This window comes from Crocodylus porosus, unplaced genomic scaffold (genome assembly GCF_001723895.1).
Source record: "Crocodylus porosus isolate Cpor-Errol unplaced genomic scaffold, CroPor_comp1, whole genome shotgun sequence".
NCBI classification, from domain to species: Eukaryota; Metazoa; Chordata; order Crocodylia; family Crocodylidae; genus Crocodylus; species Crocodylus porosus.
Genome location: NW_017728921.1, coordinates 23,188,769 through 23,194,662, shown reverse-complemented (window position 1 = coordinate 23,194,662; position 5,894 = coordinate 23,188,769).

Below are 5,894 nucleotides of genomic sequence, written 5' to 3'. Positions count from 1 at the left end.
CCTCCTGTCTAACAGCGCAATATTTTGATCTTGAGAGTTGGCCTGACCCCATGGGTCAACAACATTTGCAGGTAGCAAATTTACTTGTGATGAGTGGTTTACTGAACAGTAAGTGTCTGCATGTGTAGACGTGGATGCTTACTACACAGTAAACTGCTCTACTGCGCAGAAAAGTGTCTTGCGTAGACACACCCACAGTACCCAAAACACATTCTTCTTGGCTGGAATATGGCAGCAGCTGATTAATCATCTAAAACACCACCAGTCTGAAGACAGAAAGTCTACAAGGTCTTCAATGGAAACTACAAGAATTTTTAAGGGGCAGAATGCAACTGTACAATTGCAAAATGGCCAGGATTCTGGACTTAATGAATCCCTGCTGATAAAAATTGACTTGGGATCAGGGACTCAGCATGGCTCTTTGTTTCCCTCTAGTGGTGGTTCAGTGGCTTTGAAAGACTGATGAGACATGATAAAGCTCTGGTTACCGGACCTGGCTCTCTCAATGAGTACTTGCCCTTTTTTAAAGATGAATTTTCATTTATTAGGCAGGTAGATTATAGACAAATAGATTTAGATTTCTGGCTCTCTGCCTGAGCCTTCAGTGCTTTCACAAGAATCTTCTGGTTCTCAGTAGAGAAAGTTCAATTGATCCTGTCACAACGTGGTTAGCAACACACACTAGACAATCATAGGCTTTGCCAATATACTTCCTTGTTTTGGACAATGCCATGAGAACTTTAAGATGCTCTGTTCAAACATCACAATTTCCTCCTGGGCATATGGGACTTGGGCATCTTATGTTCTGGGCAGTGTTAATTCACCTGGTATTTGGGACAGTTATGGACCAACCTACAGTGTTGCGTCATTTGCTGACCCATACTTTTACAGGTTATTGCCAGGAGCAGAAGACTGTGGCTTATCCAGGTTCAGCCTCTGCTGCAGACAATTCACCCAGGGGCATGGCACTGAAGCAGCTTTATGACCCATCCACCAGATAATACAGGGATGCTTTTAACATTATTCTGGTACCTGCTTTTATGGGAGAACAAATAAATTCTTGACTACCTCATAGAAATCAGAGGAAAAGTAGGGCTACAAGAGACCTCAGAAGGTCATCCACTCTAACTCGTGCTCAAAGCAGCATTATCTCTATTCAAACCATCCCATTCAAGTCCCTGTCTAAATAATTCTTAAAATTGAACACTCAGCCCTGTGGCACAACTACAAAGCATATTGCCCAAAGACACCAAAATCATCCTAACCTGCCACAGGTAAACAGGGGGATGAGGACTAATACACCATCAGTATTTCCTACAGTACCAGGATGATTCTTCAGAGGTTTCCCTTCCAATAACTGAATGTGCTTAGCTAATGAATATTAGCAGGAGTCCAGCATACGGTGGCATGTCTATGAGCAATTTCTGTCAATGTAGTCATTGTGGTATAATCCATACGTATCAAAGAACAATGGGAATAATCACTATGTCTAGCAGTGGCATGGTCAGGTTACCATATATCCTTGTTCTGCCTCATGCCACAGATTTTTCAGTATTCACCAGAAACTGGGAGCTTTGCATGACATGTGTGAGCTGGAAGCAGGATAGAGATGAACCTTAGATTAACTCAGAGATGCATAAGCTGTTGAAAGCAAGAGCTCAGTTCATTAGATGCTGTGATGCAAATCTGAGAGCTGGTGCTTTCTATGAAATCATAAAATCATACAAAATTAGGGTTGGAAGAGACCTCAGGGGTCATCTAGTCCAATCCCCTGCTCAGTCCCAGAATTTAGAAAGATCAGAACCAAGGACAGAGAACTCCCCGGCCCCTTTGGCCCCCTGCTGGTGTGGCTGACTGAAAGCAAACTCCCAGTCCGTGTCTACATGAGTGCTACTGTGCAGCTGTGTGTATGTACAGCTACTAGCTAACTGCACAGTAGACTGATTTACTGCACAGTAAATGCCATACATGTGTGCCATACATGTGTAGCTGATGACACTCTACTGTGCAGTACATTAGTCTATTGTGCAATAAGCATCTCGTGTAGATGTGCCCACTGATGATCAGTTACCAGAACTCAGTATTCATAGACCTATGCTGTTATTAGTTTACCTGCTGCTGTCAACAGCTACTGAACTGGTAGATCACGCTGAATCCTGTGGCTTAACATAACTTTACTATTAAAATGAGAGGTGCTCTATTCTCTATCATTTTATGCAGTGGGCCTCAATTGTCCATAAGTTATTCCTGTGAATAGCTGCCTGGCAAGGTTTGGTGGCACATTGTTAGAATTCAGCTCTGTGACATGAAAGATGATGTATAATCAAGTAACCCCTTTTTCATTTGCCAGCCTTTTTCAGGAAATTCAGACCCTTGCAGCTGCCTCTCTTCCCACATCCAGGAAGCCTAGACTCCTATCTCTTGGACATATCTTCCCTAGCTCTAAAATAACAAAGCCTTCTCCTACAGGAGCACAGAGGCTAGGCAGCTGCTCTCCCTCTCAGTGTAGCTATTTGGCAAACTACTCAGGAAAACACCACACATGAGGGCCTGATTCTCTGGCTGCCTTCAGGGACAGTTAAAACATGGTGACCTCTTAGGCACATCTCCACAAGCAGGCAAGTGAGGTTTGCAGCACCTCAAAGCCCTTTGAGACGCCACAAACTACATGTGGTGCATATCAATCTGTGTGCTGCATTGCTAATTTGCAACGCCACATTTTTTTGACACTGGGAGATCCCAGTGTCAAAAAAAGAAGCCCTTTGAGGTGCCACAAACTCCACATGAAGCATGTTCACCTGTGCACTGCACTGCTAATTTGCAATACCGCCTTTTTTTTGACACCAGGAGATCCCAGTGTCAAAAAAAGTTGCCGCTAAAAAAGTAGCGAGGCACATGTGGCAGCAGTGTGCACCGCTACCAACCAGTGCCGGCCAGCAGGAGCCACAATCTGGCTGCCAGCTAGGCTCTGAGCAGCTGGCTCAGGGCACTGCTGCCCCAGAATGCCCGCAGGACCCTAGGTAAGGATGCTGGAGTTAGCACAGGTGCTGGCCCCAGCCTCCCTATCCGATACAGGTCCCTTTGCCACGCCCCAGAGCACAGAAGCAGGGGTGTGCCTGGGAACAAATAGCAATGGCATAAATATATGCCGCTGCTATTTGTCCCATGGGAAATGCACGCCCCTGTATGTGCATGCTCATAGGGACATGCCCTTAGGGTATATTTCCATCAAAGATTATATTATTGCTAACGGAACTGCTTGTTTCTTAGCATCCACACCAGAAAGCTTGTGGAAGGAACACTCAGTCCTACGTGGACTTAAAGTACTCACTGTCAGCGTTGCAAGGCTTCAAGATTGCTGGATCTAGTACTGCTTCCCGCAGCAGGATCATTATGTCTACAATAGAGTGAGTTACAACTATTCACATGATGGTTTGGCCTGTTGTGTGTTTTGAGTGGTGCTATGGTTGCATGAAAAGCTGTTTGTGTGTTAGTGGGGACCTAAGCCTGTTCCCTGCTCTGCCATCATGCCTGTAGACACCATGGTAGGAGTCAGTAGCTGTTTGGCTGGAGAATGAATAAAGTGTAATTATGTTGCTTGTTTGGTGACTTTGCTGGTTTTGTATTGTGGTTGAAAAGTCTTCCTTTAGGATACAGAGATCAGAGCTGTTTGGGCTCAGGTAGAGGACGTCTCCTTAGACTACTCCATACAGCCTGCTGAGTTTCCTGACCTTCTTTCAGCTCATACAGTGGATGCACCAATGGCTGGTCTGCTATTCAGCAGGGATGAGCGAAGCTGGCTCACTATGAGGAAGGCAGTAAATTTGCCTGGATGTATGGAGGGCAAGGCCACCTGTGCTGTGCATCTCTTTAACACATGCTCTGGTCTGTCTTTCTTTATTCAGATCTCAGGAGTGTGGATGATACTGTTGAAGCCAAAAGCAGACTGCAGTGACGTTCTCCTCACCCTAAAGGGGGTATCTGTAGATTAACCATCAATTTGTATGTGCGATATAGCGAAATTCTTACCAAACATTTAAATGTATGTTCTATAATGGTCTTATAGTTTGAAGTGGATCATTGTAGCATTCCTTATTGCTGCACATGGGATTGGCTGCTGGGAAAACAAGGCAAGGGCTGAAAAGCTGAGACCAACTCTGTTCCTATTGTCTTGGCTGCTCTCAGACCTGCATGCAAATAGCTCACCAGATTGGCCTGAACTATCTTTCCTGGGTGGGCAGGGGAACTGCAGGATTGCACTGGAGGACTAACTGCTACACTGCAATAGTGTTATCATAGGAGGTGGCATAGTAATTTTGCACCACTGCAAGAATTTCATGTGTATCAGCTATATGTCAGTCATAGAGGGCTGAAATGTCAAAGGTCTCTGTGGCAGGACACTGTTTGTGCCTGCCACTTCAAGGGCCAGAAGACAGCAGCCAGCAGGTGCCCGATGAGGGCAGCCATTTTAGATTCAGGACTGCCCATATAAACAGGGCATTTTGCTGCTGAGAGGCCAGGTAACACCATTGCCTGGTTGCAGGTATCATCTGGAGGTTAGTTAGGTGCAGTAGAGGATGGTCAGGAGGCTCCTGGTCTTGGGTATGATCTAAAACTGCACCCTGCTGGGAGTGGGTGGCCTGGTGGGACTCTCAGTGGTGCAGGAGCCCCCAGGAAATGCCAGACCAGTTACCACCCCGCTGAAAGGCAGGTCGAGGTGCCTTAACCCCTAGCCCCCACAACCAGGTGGGTTATCCCCTTTGTAGGGTCTAGAAGATGGATCCCAGAGAGAGAGTCGGGCCATAGACTCTTAACCTGTCTTGACATCCTCTGACTGGTCCATGCTGTTACAGTCTCCAAGATGGACAAGCTTCAGCACCTTGACTAAGACTGGACTCTGTCCCTGACCCATGCTTCTGCCTTGCCCTGCAGCAGAGCTGTTATACAGTTCAAGAACATGGTTAAAGTATGTGTTGGAAACAACTAGACACAAGGTTATACTTCTGATACTTACAGGAAGCTGTGAAAGACCTTCACTAATGAGGTTAGAGAGGTCTTGTAATAGACATGGTGTCCTTCATTTTCTGTAACAACCCTCAGGTCTTGAGACTAAACAGATCTTCCCTTTAAAAACAAGGAGGTACTCCATGCCATCCCAAGTCTCAGATGCTAAACCAAATAATTACCAAGAGAAATGGCACCTGCCATGGTCCAAGCCAAAACAACCAGAGCAATGGCTGATGAATTTGCTGTGCAGTGATAAACATTAAAACTATAGGGTCTGGTCCTGACAGCTGCTGAGCTAAGTGCCCAGAATCTCAGGGAATCAGGCCTCTCTCATTTTTAGGATGAGTGTTGACCTTCAAGTAATCATCACCATCCCTACAACACGCTGGCTTCCTTTCTCCCACTGAAGGATGACACTGCTGCAAAGGAAGCACCTTAAGGAGAAGTTACAGGTAGGGGAGAAATCAGGGTCTCGAACAGCACCCTCCCTAAATGGTAAGGCTCTCTCTGAATGGAGATCAGCTCAGCTGTCCTCAAGCAAAATAGTTGGAGGTAATAAAAGGAGGGGATAATATTAGAAAAGGAAAGGACTCCCTACATCTCTGTGATGTGGGATGCACTGACTTGCTCCATTCCTAGGATCTGTGCAGTGCAGCAACGGGAGGGCAGTTTGTCAGACCACATCAGAGTCTAATTGGGAAAATAAAAATACTGTTGGCAACTTTCCAGACACCGAGTTTCAGCTGGTAACCACTGCAGCATACAGAGCTGGCGCCTGCCAACATCTGGCTACGTGGGGATAAAAGGACGCTTTCTAAACACAGGCTGTAGCTTTAACATAGCTCCCAAAGCTCCTGCCAGAGTCCAATACAACCGATAGGTGAACC